This window comes from Ciconia boyciana, chromosome 4 (genome assembly GCF_034638445.1).
Source record: "Ciconia boyciana chromosome 4, ASM3463844v1, whole genome shotgun sequence".
Taxonomy (NCBI): Eukaryota; Metazoa; Chordata; class Aves; order Ciconiiformes; family Ciconiidae; genus Ciconia; species Ciconia boyciana.
Genome location: NC_132937.1, coordinates 96,543,950 through 96,563,170, shown reverse-complemented (window position 1 = coordinate 96,563,170; position 19,221 = coordinate 96,543,950). Strand labels below are relative to the sequence as shown.

The window sequence follows — 19,221 nt, the reverse complement described above, 5'->3', positions numbered from 1 at the left end:
ACAAGCTACCATTCCCTAATAATGACTTTTCCCACCAGCTTCTGTGTAATAAACTTGTAGTTTGATTTTTTTTTTTTTAATAATCCTCATTGACCTTTTAAAGGAGCAGAGAGAACAACATGACCTGATTCCAAAAAGCAAACACTTTGGAATCTTTCCCTAATTATGGGCCAGATAATCCTTTTTGATTTTTGCCATGGAGAAGGTGATAATAACAGTGAAACTATTAAACGGCTGAAAAGTTGTTGGTACTCAGAGTTTGGCTTATCTGATGTTATCTTTTACTGCCTTCTGATTTTTTTTTTTCCTTTTTTAATTTCTATGTGCTTGAAGAAAAATTTGCCTTTTGAGATAGGACTAGAGATGAAAGATATGCGTTACAGGTGGAAATGATGTTGTTGGCTCATGACATGAGAAACATACAGGGATTATCCAAATAATATTTTTCATAGTTTAATGTTCTGGCTGGCAAGTAGGCTTGGAGGGGCTGAAAAAAATGACCAGGTGCAAGTGCGGAAAGATGGCAGCAAGACTGAGCCGGAACAGGAGGAATAGTTAATCAGGTAGGGAGTAGCCATGCAGAACCCCTTTCTTCCAGAAAGTACTGAGAACTTCATAATTAAGATAGTCTGTGTTTACTATCTTGTGTTTCCAGCTCCCCTATCATGAAAACAAATAGTGTTTTATGTCTGCTGCAATTCCAGAAGGGCAGCTTGGGTTAGGTCTGGATATTTGCCTTCATCTAGCTTTTTTTGTAGAAAATCAAATTCCTGTCTTACTGTAATTGTCGGAAAAAACCTTAGACGATAGTGTACAGTACCCATGCAGGAGGGAGTGAGTCACTTGTCTGTCATAGTGAACTGGAGTCATAACTGGGCTTTGTTACAGGTTTCTGTATTTGGCCAGGTATTGGGTTTATTTGCCCTAAATACCTGCTTAGTTACACTAGTGAGCATCTTGTTTTCTCTCTAAGTGTTAAGAGAATGGGCTTAATTATTTTCCTCACACCACATTTATTCCTGTGTCAACCCAGTGACTTTGATGAAATTTTTCCCACTTTATTTTGGTATAGAGATAGATAAATATCAAGCTGTGCATAAGTATAGAAAGTGCATGTGTCTGTATACATTTTGAAAGAAAAAAATGTAAGAGTTTATATTGCACACTGAAAAGGAGTTCTCCTTGAGTTTATTCTCAATTGGATAAACATCCTATTTGTAACTTAGGTTAATTAATTCATCAGGCTGTGGCTTGTAGGTACCCAACTACGGAATCACTAACATGTCAGTGGTGTATCCCCAAAGCCTTTTTTGGTTAATTTTTTTAGTGCCTTTGGCTATGAAGTGGAAAGTAACAACGGGCTTATAAGTCTATCATGTATAATCAGCACTTCCTGAATGTCGTAGTAATAGTGATAATTTTTTGCCATTTAACGTAAAAATACATCCCATGATATATATCATTATTGAAAAAGTCTCACAAGAGTATCATTATTAAAAAACAAGTTTCATGAGAGCCTCACAAACTCTGTAGTCAGATTTTTAGTCTCATGAATAAGTAATAAAAACATAGGCAGTGGCTTCTTAGTGCATTTCATATTTAGGAACTAGAATCATTATGACTTCTCCCAGTTTTTTAACATGCTAATCATTAAATTCCAGGAAAGCCCTGGAGGAGAAAATGTTATTTCACACCTACTACCTCCTGCCTTGACAATGAGAAGTAACAGCATCTCTTTCACTGTAACATGTTCCTCTGGTTGCTGGTGGCTTGACAGTATGCTCTGCACGACCTGTGCGCTGGACTCTCTCCTTTGTGTCCCTGCTGAAGGCCAGGCGGCAGCAGACACAGAAACAGTCCCTGTATGCAGTATGCTTTGCTGGCATTTTTCACAGGACAATTTTGTGTGTCATTTATCACACACTTATATGGAATATATGCTCAGATCACTGTGTATTTACTACATGGCAGCAGAGCATTGCAAGTTAAAGATGGTCGGGAATTCTTTCATAAAAGGGAATTTCATGGGAAAATGTGAGAAATTCAAAGCGTAAACTCTTTGTGGAAATACCAATGTTGCAAAAAGGTTGACCAGAGGGCGAGGTCTGTACTTGCTTGATTCGAGCTTAAATCTTGTATCGGTTAGACATGAAACTATAGCATTCTAAATCCACTTTGTAGTATTGCAGGGGTAGGGTGAGATGTGCTGCTGTTAAGGGAGCATGCTGTTGACACAATACCTAACTGTGCTATGTGGTTTCCATTCAGACTGGTGTGAGTTAAGAAAACAAGAAGAGCAGGACACAGGGAGATGGATGAGAAAACAAATGTGTTCTCTCTGAGCAGCTTCAGACAGGAGCAGAGAGAGATGCTCTAAATTTAGAGATACTGTAAATTACTAATCTATAATACTGCTTACCAATTTGTTATTCCAGTACTATTTTTGGTTTTGTAAACTGGAGTTCAGAATACAGTCCAACTTAAAATAAGCAAAACATGTTAGCCGCATGGACATTTAAAGCAAATCTTGATACATCCTGACAGTTTTGTTTTATTTAAAAATAAAAAAGGAGAGGAAGCAGGGAAGTAAGAGAAGTAGTTTGTTCTTGAATACATGTGTGCACGTTCCTATGTCCAAACAGTTGAGAAAAATACTGGTATTAGCTAAATGGCCTGAATGCCAAAATGATGATAAGTGCTAAATTTCTGAAGAATTATGAATTTCAGAACTAAAATTAGTCATGTGTATATAAAAGTTGTTTAATCTGGGAGTACCTGTAATCCTGGCTTCCAGTTAATTTGGTGTTCAAACCTGCAAGCTGCTCTGCGTAGGGAGGCTGCTGTGTCCTTGAAGAGCCTCCTTGATGTTTGTGGAACAGATTACACTTGTAGTCAGGTAAACCTTTGAAATGTGAGGATTATCGTAACCCTTTCCATTCAGAAGATCTAGAAATGGAAGCTAACATTTAAGAATCACTTCTTTAGGGCACACTAGCGTGTTTTATGAAGGTGCTGTGCAGACTTGGGATTATTTGCAGTCTCTGTAGACCTGTTAGTATCTGTGGTTATCACAAGGAAAAGTGTTGACTGCTTGCCTGGTATGGTGGTTAGTCTTCAGGTAGTCCACATGGTTTTGCTTTTTATGTGTCAAACCCTATGGCTAACTGCTAAGGCATCTAAACCCATTGAAGTGGTCTTTCTAAAAGGCTGAAGTCTAGATCTTCCTAGAGCAGGATCTGAAATAGCATTCTTTGAATAACCATCTAGAATAATATATGTTTGATTGTTGTTGGTGGTGTGGGTTTTTTAAATTTTCTGTGAATTCTTATAAATAGATAAGATCTCTCTTTTCCTACTTGGATTGTAGCAGGGCAGTAGTCCATTTCAAAGTGCATCAGCATGCAGGAGAACAGACATGGTAGACTGGCTTTTAGCTCTTAATTCTAACAGGTGTTATATTTCCCCCTTACCCCCCTTAGCAAAAAAAAAATAAATTACTTGCTAGTACTGCCATGGAACAATACTGAAGTTCAGCCTCCGTCAGTTTAACTTAAAAGATTCAGACTTTTCCCAGGAGACAATGAGGACACACATAAGAGGTGTTCTCACTGGTGCCCTGTGATCTCCGTTCCTTGTGGCTAATGAGATCTTTTGGTCTTGCTTTGCCCTGAGGAATGGCCTACTCAGATTCTCTGCTATAGTCTGTAATTGAAAAGATTAGTGTTTGATACTTTTGCTTCTATATTATGTTCATCTGAAACCTAGATCTGCATGGTAACAGTGAAGGGCAGGCAAAAAATAAAACAAAAAGCAAGCTAACAGAAAACATCCAGGCACTTGCCAAATTTGTTTAGAGAGGAAAAATCACAGTTAAATCTCATTGAAATCTATAGGTTTCATTATATATGGCCTGGATAGCATAGCAAAAGTGCTTAATACACTGCTAGAAGAGGAATGCAGGGAGTGTCAGTCACTTCTCCCTTCACCACAATAGCAGCAAGAAAAATTGGAGATAGAATCATAGAATAGTTTGGGCTGGAAGGGACCTTTAAAGGTCCCTTCCTTAAAGATAAGATGGAGACATAGAGGGGAATCCAGCTCCATAACTACCCTGTCCCTTTTGGCCTATTGATGATCTCTGTTTGCATCTCTAGCAACAGAGGACAGAAGAGCCAAGCCTTCTCCTCCTACAAGAGGGTCTCTGTTTCTGCTGTCTGATGAAATAGTTCTCATTGTTCAGATGCTGATACCAGACGAAAGGGGATTTTTGATGTCTACAGACTCTACATTGCTCATAATAAAAACAGGTCCACCATATAGTGCCAGGCACAATCCCACAACAGCCTCTGCTGCTTAATTCTTGATCCTCTCCTTGGCATAGCTTTGAGGTGTATCAGCTCTCGGACAATGCTGGGTACAGTCTGGAGGATGGTGGGATTTGAAGACTTGGTAGTAGACAGATTGGATGAGTCAGCTATGGGGAAAGAGATTTATGGGCCTCGTAATGCTTGGGGTTTTTTAAGATGGCCATAGGCGAAGATGTGTTTGTTGGTTCTACACACCGGTTTTAATAATCTGTGTTTTGTTCTGTTTAGTCAAATTTGTATTGCAATAAGAGCAGGATTTCTTACAAAAAGCTAATCAATAAGCTTTGGACCTGATCTGCTAGAAAATATCTGATTTCTTTAGGACTAGATATCTGATGGATTTATGAGGAAGTAGATGATTATGGAGGTAGTGATAATTTTCCTGTTAAAAATAGAAGCAATACAGTATCCTGGGAAATATAAGTTCATGCAGCTTGTATTTCATGCTACTGAATAGATAAGCATTCTCAGCAAATGCTTACAGCTACCATTTTCAACCAGTGATTTTGAAGATAAGCACGGAGTTCTCTAGCACTGATAAATACTGTGCTTTCTGTTTTTACTTTCTTTTAACTACTTTGCGATCATCGTTTTTACTCTAATTTACATACTAATACGTTCTATCTGAGAAGACCCGTTGTCTTCATTGCACTTCTGACAATGAAACCTGCCAATTTACTTCATGCTTTCTTTTATTTATTTATAGCATGTTTCCAGAAAAGAAAAGACTGTAGTGGAGTGCAGTAATGGCTGGCTTTGATCTATAATTATTCAAGATGCTTTCTATTGTGATGCCTTGTAGATTGCTTTCGATAGTTAAGCTTTTCGGACAATGTTGTTAGGCTTGCTTGGCAGCTGCTGCAAGGAAAATACTCATATTGCATTGTCTTCCTTTCAGTCACCTACCAGGGTAGATGTATAAAGAAGAACCAGATTGCAGAATGTGGAAATTGTTGTTTAAAGTGACTTGTCTTGAACTGCGTGCAATATCCTGCTACTTTGAATGCAGCTTTCATAACCTAAATTACTTTGTTTCTGAATAACATAGCAGGAGACTTCTGCAAAGACCTTTGTCCAGAGTAATAAATGTTTGACCCCTTTTAGGCTTTTTTGTGTAACACAAATGCAAATAGAGGAGAAATATTTTTTATTGATTTCTCCAAATTGTCTTACAAACATTTTGCATGTTTGATTTAAGCAAGACTAGCAGGAGCCATTTGCAGCAATTTCTGGCTTAGTAAGCTGTCAGTCAGGAATAGTCTGAGACAAAACTGACAAGCCAGTAGAACACACTAAAGTGCTCAAAAGTTTCTAGACGCTTCTTAAAGTAATAGCTTTAAACTAGTTAGCAAGAAAATTGTAGCAGACAAGTGGAAAATCATAAAAGGCTGTACACAAATTGAAAAGCAAACACGACCAACTGAATGAAGTTCAAATAAAAATAAATTGGGCTAAAAAAGGAAGAACTAATCAGAAACTTATAAGAAACGGAAAATGTGGTTTAAACATTTGCTGGGATAAAAAATAAATGAGACAGGAAATTGGAGGAAAGAGTAGAAGCAATACTACGAGAAAATAAAATCTAAGAAAATGTCTTAAAAATTGTTTTGGTGATACAATATAATTAAACAATGGAGGAAACTACTCAAATACTGCTTCTGTTGACAATATCAAACAGGAATAACACCATCAAATTAATGGAGTTACTTTGGACTTGCACAAGAGTGGTGCAAGTAGCATTTGGATTTAAACCGATTCTGCTGATCTCATTAGATGTTGTTGTATAACAGCTCCTGACGTAGAGATCTTGAGCACCAGCAGTCTGATCCAGCTTTTTGGAACAGTTTTGCTTTTAACTTCCCTGGGAGATTTATTAGGCCTTAAACCTGCAGGAGTGCCAAGTGTTATGCAAATAATGCTTTTATCATTCAGGATGTTCAGCACTGCTGTGTGTTATGTACTCCTTCTCTTTGCCGGTAATGAGGCATTATAATCAGGGGGAGCACTGCCTGTGTCCTGGCTAAGGCGCTTCTGCAAAACAGCAGCTCTGCCTTCAGCTCTGATGGGGCGAAAACCTAATTTAAGAGCAGGGATAATGTCCTAGACCCATAGTGGCCACTCACTGCGGATGTCACTGCCTCGTGGTAGGCAGTGGTCTGGGTCAGCTTAGTAGAAAAATATTTTCAGAAAGTTAGTTTGAGGTCAAGATCAAAACAAAGAAATGGCAGCAGTTAACCCGTTGTGATTCTGGTCTGTGGCATGGGTCTCTGGGCAGTATGGAGGCATGCACAGGGCTAGTGACAATAATTTGAGTTTGGGGGAGGGATCAATAGCTGTTTAAAAAAAAAATATAAGCTCGGAGAAAAAAAGAAGCTAAACGTTCCAGTGGCAACCACACACCTACAACATGCACAAAATAACGGATGAGTCCTTTAATGAGGCCCACAAATAGAGGGAAAAGAAAGGAATTCCCTAATGAGCCTCCAGCTCGTTGTTAATAGCTTCATTTGAGAAGAAATAAGTTGAATTTCAGACTCCACTGTTATATTCTATTTATCAGTCTTTTTTATTGTAGTCCCTTGGTTTGTCAAGATCAGGCAGTAACAATCTCTTTGTGTACCCACAATAACTCTTTTATATTTCCTGTCGGTGAATAATGAGGCTTCTCTAATCACCTGTTTGTGCTATAACTACTGTGTTCTTTGTTGTGGGCATAAATTACTGGATACCAATGGCAAACAATAAAAAATAACATTTGTAAGTTAGGGCATGGGACTGGAGTCAGGAAATGGTCTGCATTTTGTGTTTGGGGAAAGAGAGAAAGAAAACCTAATTAAGTTAATTGTATGAACACATTTGAAAATAAGTTGATGTACAAGGACAGAAAGAAGTAGGAGACCGGTGGTGATCTTGCCCTGCTGCGTGGATCTCGCCAGTCACTGTGGATCAGCAAAATAAGCAAAATAAGCTGCATTCGGTCCTCTGGAGTTTTACACTTGCATACAAAAGTGCATTTAGTTCCCCAAAGTGTACACTTTTACACTTAAAGCTTTATACTTTTATATGCTTTATCTGCTTATTTTCTGTAGGTGTCCTGGAAGAAGAATTTATGGTGAATTGGAAGAAAGTATTTTTAGCTACCTTCTATATAATAGAGATGGCATGTGAGAAAGAGCAGCTGTTCTCATTAGAAGGCAAGCTTTACTTCTCAGGAGTATTCCACAAAACATTTTTGTGTCAGCCATTGTTGATTTGTTGAAACTGGAAGGCTTCGTAGATGTATAATAGTTCAATTTTGATTAGGAAGTATTTTATTATCAATATCAGAAACTCAAATGTGTCACGACAGTGCACTGAATTTTCTTTTAAAATCATCTTTAATTTTCAGATTAATCTTTTTCTGTAGAAACAAATTCAATAAGATCGACGATCTGAATCCCCAACTGCAATAATTACCATAAATAATTACTGAGAATTCAACAATAAATTCAAATACAGTTGTGAATTGTATATTTGAAAATGTTAAACCCCCTCAAGCTCTTTCAAATAATGCTATTTCTGTATTTTGCACGTTTAAAAACTCTTTAGAGATGATAAAAAATCTAGAAATACCATCTATACTGTTACAATTTAAACTAGTTCTCTCAATCTGAATTATCCTTTTTTTTAATATCTCTATTTCCTGTGCTACAACAATCCAATGTCTTGAGCAGCCTTCCACAGTAGTATCCTAATGCTTTGTTTTAAAATGCAATAAATTTAATCTACTTTTATCTCAAACTTAATTGAGAAGTAAAATAATCATTCTTTCATCTTTTCAACTGGAACGGCTCTGAGGTTTTACAGAGCAAAGTGAATTTTCCATGATTTTTTTCCATGATAAACTGTACTCGCATGAAGTGTTCTGAGAGAAAAGATATTCATGTCCATGAGTGTTTTCCATTCTGCATCCTTTATTTATTTCTGAAGATGGTAGTGATCTAGAATTTTATTTTGTATACTTTACATATTATATACTTTTATGTACTTATATGTATATGTGTATGTATATATAATACACGTGTTGTATTGGTGTAGTGCTAGCACCATACAAATCCATGTAAAGACCTCATTCTTACTCTAAAAAATCTACGGTCTTCTGTTGTGGCATCCCATGTTTACAAATGGTCGAGTGTGGAAAGTGGAAAAAGATCAGAAGGCATTGATGTACAGTGGGAAAGGCTTATGACTTTAATTGTACTTGTTAAACTGTAATCGCCTTCCTCCCTTTGTTCCTCTACGCTTGATGAAAAAAGGCATTAGTTTGGTTTTTTATAGATTATATTTATTCATTTTATATATATTCATAATATTCAGTATTTTCACCTCCTTTTTAGTATTTTTCCCTTCCTTTGGTATTTACTCTCTGCCTAGTCCAGAGTTTTTAAAAATATATGCTATACATGCAGACTCAGGACTCTGTTAAGTGCCAAAGAACAGCAATTGCATTTCAAACAGTATGTTGTGGACCTCCTATACATAATTAACCACATTAACATTACCTGGATGCAGTTAACAAAGCAAAGCTGCAGATAAACCAGAAAAAATAGCAGGCCAGTTAGGCAAACCTTCTTTTTTCTTTTTCCTACTAATTAAGCCAGAGGGGGAGACCAGCTTTATTTTCAGGTCCACTAAAGGCATGCTGTTGAAGCTGGGATGTATCTGGGATGTTGAAGGGCAGGTCAATGACTTGGCCTTGAGACTAGAAGCAATTATAGTGCACTTCAGTTCTCCAGATCAGATATTTTGGTTGTCTTGTGATGCCAGACAAGGAACCAGTTGTTAGAGGAACATTTGCCTATGTTCAGAAGCTGAAACAGTATAGTTATTTAGCTTAATAGTCAAGGATCTGTATGTACCATTATTAAGATAACAGTTAAGGTCCCTCTTACAATACGGTGTACTAAAAGCATCACATTCTCAGCCACTCCATTTGTGAGTATCTTTCATTTATACTGTTCTCTGCCAGACTTTTTTCTTTCTCATCCTTTTTCAATTATTATTCCCAGTTCTTCATTTTCAAATCTTATTCCCTACCAAGCAACAAGCAGCAAGCACATTCAAGCTGCTACCCATCTTTGTTTGGGTTTGGTTTACAAATTACACTTAATAAAAATTTACAAGAAACACAATGTACAAATTACAATCATTAAAAATAAATTAAAAAACACTTCCAAGAATACAGCTTGTTAGTGCAGCGTGGTCATACTGGGACAAGGTTTTGACATGCACAAACTGTTTTCTTACTTAACATTCCCATAAACGGTCATATCGTAAAGTGGCTTTTAAAGTCTGAGACAGTCGTGCAACACAGCTTTGAGTGCTTGGATGGCCACTGGGAAAGAAAAACTGGGGAAAGCTGCAGAGCAGTGAGGCTGAGTGGTTGCTTAAGCTCAGGGCTATGCTGCACGAGTGAGTACAGTGCGGGTGTGCGTGAAGCAGCTGTGACCATTGAACGATTTTATGCAATCCAGTTTACCGCCTTGGCCAAGTCCTTGTTTTAGGTGTCTTTGTGTCACATGCTGCTGCATGGAATAAGTGCTCTCAGAGCCTCACACTCGGTTCTTGCCTGATGCCCTTAGTTAAAATTTGCCTGGTAGGTATCTTGTTTCATCTAATTTTTTGTTGTATTTGGGGAAAATCTAGGGCTAGAAGAAACCTCTTTTACAAGTAACAGTATGCTATACAATCTATACAGGAGCATTTATATTGCAAAAGTTTCAGATTTTATTCTGTTTCTGAACAAGTTTAAACAAGTAAGGTAAAAATTGCACCTGTTCATCTTTCCAGTGACTCTTAGCAAAAATTCCCGAAAGGGTTTGCATCATTCATCCACAGAGCTTACATGTTACGCCAGCTGCATCATCCAAAATAAACAGAATCACTTCTTTATTGTAGCTGACAGCTGTAATGCCCTTATTATTTCATATCTTTCACAGGAGGGACACATATCTTCATTACCTAATTATTATTCTGAGTGCGATCAGTAATATCACCTTCCTGTAAAGTCAGAAAGAAAATGATGAAAACCAGCAGTACTGTTGTATCTCCTTAGGTGACATGTCTTTTTTGATGGTGACAGAACTTTTATGGTGATAGATTTAAATATCTGTGTGGCCAAAAAATGCATTAAATGAATGCAGTAAGATCAGCTAATTATAACCACGGAAACTTACAGAATATTTTGCTTTATTCTTTTTAGCTGCAGGGTTTGGTATAATAGAAGAGAAGAGCTCATTGTAGAAAAATTTCATGTAGGAAAGAGTGTTGAGTGCCGGCATGTCTGTCAAAATGGTCATCTAGCATGCCGGTGGGCTTTGGAAGTGAATCCCTTGATTGCCTCCACATCCTACGCTCGCTTTGCTTCTGCCTGCAGAGGGGTTTTGATGGGTGTGAGTTGGATTCATTCCTGACAACGCTGAACTAGAAGCTGTACTCACGTGGAGACCCTAATGGTTACTTAAGGGTCTGAACCAACATCTGGTCATTTGGGCACCTTCAAATCACATGGAGGGAAGTGATTAAATCTGAAACAAAATCCACAGACTTTGTATAATGTAGGTACAGCCGCCTGAGTGCTGCATGCTTTAAAATACTGATCTGCTCACATTGTGCCAGGCTATTTTCTAATTTGGACAGAGCCAATGCTGACTGCTTCACATGGTGTATTTTCAAATATGTTTTGCAGTTTGGAATATTGTTTGAAAGCAGAAAATATTCCTTCATTTCAGTATGCATTCTAAAACTGTTGGTGGAGGTGAACATGTGTGTATTTTTTAATAAATGTATATATTTTTGTATATATGTGTATAGAGTTTTTATGGGATGCACTTGGTACTTGATTTTTCAAAATCTTGAGAAGTGAATTATAAATTTTGCATGTTCCATATTTTGGATACCTAACTGGGATATTAAATGCTGCCCATTTCTTCAATAGTGTTGACACTTGTTGTAAAAAATGTGACCAAATAAGGTATTTAAGAATGGATATCCAAAACCAGAAGTGAGTAGAGATTGACGAATACTTTTCAAAGTGTAATGAGAATATGTATAGAATTCATATTGTTTTAAGGTATTTCATTTTGGTGAAGATAGGAGGTTATCATGAAATGTAATTAGAGTTTTAAAAACTGTTAATGATGACTTTTTAATTGCTCAGCTTTCAAATTTGGATTTACTTAGGATGGGAAAAGATAAATTCACCAATGCTGAGATTAATAATTACCTAGCAACCGGTGCCTGAATATATCCAATATAGGCCAAACAAAGGGAAAACAAAACACTTTTGTTTCCATATATATAAAGTATGTGTAAGTATGTAAGTATGGAGCTAAATATATGTGCGTATGTATACACATAGACACACACTCTGGTGCTTCCAAATTGCTAACCTCAAAAGCCATGGAGCATAAAAAAAATAAATGGAAAGGTAAAACTGAGATGTAAAGTGTGGATGAAAATCGGGAATATTTATTCAAAAGTAATAATTCCACAATAAGTGTTTGGGGTTTTTTTAAGCCATCTTGCTTCACTGATGAATTAAAAGTAGAAACTGGAAAGGTAACTGTCAAGAGCAGTAAGAGTGTGTGTACCTGAATGCTCTCTGTGCATAAGGAAGAGAAGGAAGGAAGATGTTACCTGTCTAGAGAAGGTCATAAACAGCACTGTTTATTTTGAAGGGCACCCTTTGGACAGTGCTGCTGATTTGACTGCATGCATGGTTTTTTCTCTCCATGGAAAGCAGGAGATGGGCAAGAGACAAGCTGCCGTGTGTCTGAGTTGTTTCCTGATCAGGGCGTTGAGGCATTTCCAGACCCTTGGGAACCATGAATATTTTGAAGAAAGATTTAGGAAGAGATAATGATCAAAAGCTCAGTGTAGGTTAAGTCAAATAAGAAATCTAGATCCCTATATTGACTATCTGATGGTCATGGATATAGAAGTGGAGCCTACTAGCAGTTAGTGGAAAAGCCTGCAGGAGCCCACATGATTTTTGACAGAAACCAGTGAAGCTGTATCAGGAGATCTGCAAAACATAGTAATTTCTAGCAAGAAATGTGAATATTTTATTAACTGAGAAATTTCAAGTGAACATACTACTAAAAATCTCCTGAGCAGCTTTAAAAACAAAGGCCAAGTGACTGGAAATGATCATGTATTCCCGTCATGACTTGATACCTCTCCGAAAGCTTTAATTGAATAAAACAACTTAATGGAGAGACAGTTTAGCTTAAGTGCCTTGTACAGAAAGTCTCAATTTAAGCTCTTATTCTTTCCCTTTTCGTAAACCTCTCTCACCCCATAGATCTGAACAGGTACAGAAATACAGGTTGATTCATGTGAGTGTTAGCGAGTGGCAAATAATTGTCTAAACACAGCTAACGTGAATGACAGCTGAAATCGAATGAGTACGTGCAAGGAGTGCCTACGTAATTTTTGCCAGCTTTGTTGAGCATGCAGAGACAAAAGATGTTGTGGAAGGTTGTGTTGATAGGGATTAGGGCATCTGTGTTAAAGGCATTTATCAGCTATCTCCCTGCTTGCGTAGGAAGCATCATTGCTGTTAGCTGAGGTTGGGTGCTAGGGGTGGTGTGCCACTGGTACCATCAGATGATCAGTTTGGGGGAATATATCTCTTTTCCTTTGATGAAACAATGTCTCAGCTGGTGGCCGCTTGCCTCAAATCCTCACAACTGTATGTGCATGCAAAATTTTCCACAAGTTGTAAAAATATTCAGAAGTGCATTATATAACCATATTCCTCCATTAATCACTTTTGATCTGGGTTTTTTGCTAATAAAGATTTGAAATGGCAGGAATAGTTCATCTTTTTCCCTGCAGAGCCAGTTGGCATAGAAATGAACTCTCTGCAACCTATGAAAGAGAGAAGAGTTTACTTTTTAAGCTGTTTTCTGTTTCTACTTGTATTTCGTATTGTCAAACATCAGATGCTTAAAAAGTCTGTACCACAGCAGGCTGAAGTACAGTGACCTACTGCTCTTTCACATTCAAATGAATTAAGTAGCTCATACTGTAGACCTTTAGAAGGGAAAGAGATTATACTTTTTTAAGGCAGAAGGGGATTTATTATGATAGAAATTAATCTCTGCAGACATACTTTAGAGCTCTATTCTAACCCTGAAAGGAGGGACACACTTTTACAGTATTGTACTATTAGACTAAATCCAAAGCTTAAGTCAGCACTTCATCTTCACCCAGGATTAGTGTTTCAGTCCAGTCCCAGAGTGGTATTCGAACGAGAATTCGCTGCTTAGAATAATCTGATTTTCGTTTCATAATACCATCTCAAGTTTTCAAAAATCACATGGTACATCCCCTCAGATTACAAGACCAGAAAAAGTTAAATTTAAAGAAATGTTTACGCCTAGTTTACATGAGTATGTTGCAGTTCTCCTCCACAACTACAAGCTAAGTGCATACAGTCTCTTGATCCCAGAGTCTTTCAGAAGAAGAAGCAACTACCTCAATTTTCATGAGACCTGTGATAAAATCATGAGTTTATTATTCTGAGATTTACATTCTCCTGTAAGTTTTCTGGTCCAATTCATATGCGGACATTTAGAGTTGATGATATCCGTTTTTTAATTTTCTAAAACCATTTAAATAGTCTGCCATGAATATTTAAGTTAGAAAGTTAGCTGAACCTTCTACCTGCATAGTAAACAAATCAGCATAGAAAACAAGCAGAGGGAGGTAGATGAGCTATTGGTATCTAGAAACTTTAACTTCCCTTTCAAGTAATAAGGGATACAAGTTAATTATTCAACTGTCTTTTTACCTTAGGAAAAACAAATTAGCTACCTCACCATTAAATCTGAAAAAACAGGTTACAAATTTCTTAAAAGAACTGCAGAGCTCATCTGTTTTCATGTTCACATTTTGCATCTCTGCACAGGTGTGTCTTCAATATGATTTATGGTTCTGCTTCTCAGTAGTGGTTCAGCTGTGGAGAAATAGATTTGAACTTGGACACTGTACAGATGATTCTGTAAATCAGAAAACTATTAAAGCTCTTTTTCTGAAAATTTATTTTAATGTGAAACTGCTACTGGCAGCAAGTACTTTCTCAGTCTTCTGCTGAAGTTTAGTTGCTCTTCTGGGCTTCAGAACTGAGGCTCATTTTTACTATCCCTAGACCAAATTTCTGTTGACTGGCTATTTTCTGGGCTGTTTATTCTTTGGTGCCACCTGGAGATTTCTTCTTTGTAACAAGTTTTATTCTCATGAAAGGCAATAGCTATTCATTTTATTGCTTTAGAGAGAGCTTTTACAATAAGCAATATTTCATGTAGCAATGTAGGAAATTGAATAAAAATATAGCTGCTGTTTTAGGTAGGAACGATGGTCCACCTCTTCCCATCAATGGTGAAACCAAACGCTTGAGCTACAAAACACCTGTTACATAGCATACAGGTAAAGAGTGTTGTACTTCCCTAACAACTTGCGTGGCTCGCACCCTGAACTTGTATGTCATTATGTTTGCAACTGTTTACCTGTAGATTTTGTCATGCCTTTCGTTTCAATGGGTGTCACCATCTCCTTGGACCCCTACAGTATCAGTATGTTTACCTCAGTATCAGCTTTTGTAAATTTCACTACATCAATATATAACATGTACTAAATGTATTTGTATTTAATGCATATTATATAAAAGAATAGATAGGGTTTAATTTTTCCATGCACACTTTCTATTTCATGGAATATGCTGTATTCTTAAATTACAGAAGAAAATGTGCCCAAACACCCAAATCATCTTTCTTCTATCACTTCTTTCCTTCCAGTTTTGAAATCTTGAATCCATGCGATTTTTTAAAGACGTGTTTCTTTCTTTGTCATCATTTCATTGTCTCAAGCAGATGTTTCTTACAGTAACATTTCTGGCAGAAATCATAACAGTTATCATTCTAGGTGTAATAAGATGGCTGAGGAAAAATTGTATTCATTTCAGGCTAATGATTTTGTGCATAGGGACTGAAATGCTTCTCCCATGCCTAATTCAGGATACTGTACCTTGGCTTTTGTCAGGTATTCCTGTCCCAGGAGCTATAACATTAAAGAATAAATAGTTTTAAGTTGGAGTAAATAATTCTTTTTCTTTCTTTCATTGATATACTGCAAATTGATTTGCATATAGTAATAGTAGCTGGCTGGTCTGTGTGCTTTTACAACAAAGAGCGCTTTACGAAGTAGTGCGTGCAGGTGGTTGTGGATAGTACTTTTCTGTTTGCACAGTGCATCTTCTTTAGCCTTCATATCACAAAAATTGTTTTCATAAACTCTGTGAATTTCTGTTCTTGACAAGGATTGATGGGCTAACTGTTACCATCATGGTGTGCTGCATTATTTATACACAGCAGTTGAGTTCCTTTTTTCAGGCTGTCCTTTGCTGTCAAGCAGAGTATGCCACTCTTCAGTCAAGAATCACATAACTTTTTGTGGGGTTTTATAGGATCAAAAAATATGCTGTATAAAAGTGTAAAGTTTGACAAAGAGTGGATTTACAATTTTTACCCTCCTCCCCACCATTACCTGCTTGTGGAAAGAAGCAATAGCTGTACATTCAGTACTTTGTTGAAAAGGATATGGCTTAAGAGTGGCTATATGAAGGTATGTCATGGAGCATGACAGACTTACAGAACAGTTCCTCTCCAAGTGCTTTTAATAAAAGAGATCCAGGTTCACTGATTGAGTTATTCACTATGGACTAAAGCTGTCATAGTCTTTAAAAAAAAGCCTCATTGTTACTAGAGAGCAAATATCTCACCATTTTATTTGAGTTTTGCTATATATTTTCTTCTGAGTTTGGAGAAGTAGGGAGGGTTCTTAATTAAAATTCTGATTTTGAGTATATGTGGATCTCCACTTCAATTTTATTCTTTTTGTCTTGCTTTTTTTATTCTTAACCAACCATGTTTTCCAAAGAGAGGATGGACAATTCAGTCAAGGACTTATTTGACTTAAGAATGCTCTGAAGGAATTAAAGATGTGAGGAAAAATGAAAATAAAAATTAAAAATTCCCCCAAATTTAGTATCCTCTAATCATGTAAATGTTTTGTCTGCTCCTCAATACAGTATGGTCTGAGATAATGTGGATTACATTTCTACCTTAACTCTTCCATGCATTATGTCATGCAAAAAGGAGGAAATATGTATGTGTATATACATATATATTTTATATATATAAAATAAACTACATATATAACATAACTTCAAAGCCAGGGTCCCCTCAAAGAGGCAGATGCAACGTGGTCATGAGTTCTGGCAATTTGGGGGACACATGAGGACTTCCTTTGATTCTGTTTCACAGATCCTTGCACCAAATCTCAATAGCTTGATGCAATGAGATTTTACTGTCTGAGATCTTCCTGAGGATGAATTAAAGGCAGCAACAGTTATAGTACATATTTTATATACAGTCTTGAGACATACTGTAATGCTTGAGTAGCCATGTAATGAAAAGTCAGGGTTAGTCAGACATAGTAAATAAAAACATGAATTATTGGTTTTGTTTGGCACTTGCATTCTTACTGGACCCCTTTCAGAACATTTTAATAAAAGTACAGTAGTAAATATCTTTCAGTGTTTTTTTAAATAATGGAGGTCCTCTTAGAGTGTTTGTTTAGTTTACAGAAATTGTAAAATTTCTGTAAATTTGTCAGTCTGCTTCCCAAACAGCATATGACCTATCACTATGGAAAGTCAGCAGCACAGAGCACAGTTCTGTAAGAGTTACTGTAAAGGATATAGTTCTTTCTTTGGGTTTATTTTACTCTTCCATTCACTGTGAGTCTAAGGTTAAATTCTAAAACTACTGTTGTGTTAGAAGTTGTGTCATATGCAACATAGTATTTTAATGGTAACAAATCCCTTAGTCAGCTGTGTTAAGACAAAATGCACCCATATAAGCTTTTCTTATCAAGAACAGAGCCTTTAAAATAAAATTCTGTTCATCAAACTCAGTAGAATGTATAACACATTAGATTTCAATATTTCAACATGAATGGCCTCTTGAGGCACAAAATTTAAATTGAGGGGAATATTGTTGATTCGAAGGTGATATTTATTTTGTTCTGCACAGTTTCACAGACACTAAGTCATAAATAAGGGTGCTAACATTTTAAGTGAGTTTTACTAATTTAAGTATGCAAATTTTCACAGCCTGGTATCTAGTCTTGAGTAGAATTATTGCTCACTTGTGTCTGTGCAGTTGCTCATTTCTCTGACTGCATTGCATTTGATGTCATACTATTATTTTTTGTATGGTATTATTTTAACCATTGTTGTTCAAAGCATAGATTTTCCCTCCTTAGCCCTCTTTAGCATTACGTGAATGAGACAGACTAGGTGATTTTTTTGGTTGGAGCTTTTTGTCTTTTTTTTATTTTTTTGTCCCATTTTTGTTAGAGGTGTGCTGTACTCATTTTATTTCTGTGATGTGATATAATGACAATTAAAAATTTACACCAGTGGCTGACAGTAGAATTTGGGCCAAGGTGGTGGGTCAAAAGAGCACTTAGTGCAGTTATTTCCTGAACATGGAAATAAATGACTGTTTTTAGAGGACAACATCTGCTTTATTAGTCCCAAACTGTAGGTCGGGTCACTTTACTTCAGACTGAAAAAGCCAATGTGAATTTTCAGATAAATGAAAACTAGACAGTTAAGTATGCACAATTTGGTCATAGTAGGAGATTTCAGTTTCTGGAAATATAACGGAAAACAGGGAATGCGTTCTGCTTGTCAGTCAATATAAAACTTACAAATGGAAACAGTATTTTGTCTTTTTACCTTTCTTTTTCTTTCTTGTTTTGCATAATTGAAATCAGAAGAACACTGAATCAGGAAACACATAGTAAAAATGTCCCCTCTCATTTTAATCAGAATACCCGTATGGATTTGCATAATATGTGTTCCTGCTCCAGATGCTATTTAATTTATTATTTTAATTAAAGGTATGGGAATACAGTTGTCAGAGCATTCAGTTAATAGCAGTTGTTCTTTCAGAACCAAATGCCTAAGCCCCATGAAGTAAAAAACAAGCATCCTTTGCTACCCCAATAACGCAACAAGCACTGAAAATGAGAAGTCTTGACTTATTTAGAATCATTTATTTAGATTTGCAGTCATAGGGCTCTACATCAAAAATCATTGATTGAGTGTAAACTTACTGTTAGAATTAAATTGCTCAAAACACTTTAATGGCTTTAGCCTGTACTGTCAAACTTTATCCTGAGATCACATGTAATTGGTCTTCATGTGACTGACATGAAGCCAACATAGAAGCACACAGCTGGCCTGAATGCCATGCTCTGTGTTTAGCAGAAATACAGCTGCGTGCCAATGCCTGATCTGGATCAAATCTGTGCCGTTGAGTGATTTAAGAGTGCGTAAGTCTAGAGGACATGATGCTGTAACCACAGCCACACTTCTTTGCTTACAAACCAGATAAGCCAATAGCCTGAATTGAAACCACCATTCAGCTTCATGTTGAAGGAAACCTGGAGAGGTAAAATCCTGGGCAAATTCCTTTCCAAGTATACATCCTGAATGACTTCAAATGAGAGAAAGCAAAAAATTATTTTTTGTTAAATTTTATTGTCTTTTGCAGGTGAATAGCTGTCAGTGCGTCTAAGAGAATCACATTTTATGGTGTAGAAGGCTAGGGTAAGATGATTACACAGAGGTGTGCTGTTAAATAAATATAAAATGGAATTAGCCAAAAGGTAGTCAAAGGACACAGAGGTTGTCATTCCTTTCTGTTCTTGGTTATCATCAATCTGCTATACATAAAGC

General features: G+C 36.7%; 1 protein-coding gene across 2 annotated transcripts in view; it reads left to right on the top strand.

The window, feature by feature from the left end:
* The window catches only part of EDIL3 (EGF like repeats and discoidin domains 3), a 260,857-nt gene that overhangs the window by 46,780 nt on the left and 194,856 nt on the right, over positions 1-19,221 (top strand). The gene's annotated exons all lie outside the window — the stretch shown is intronic.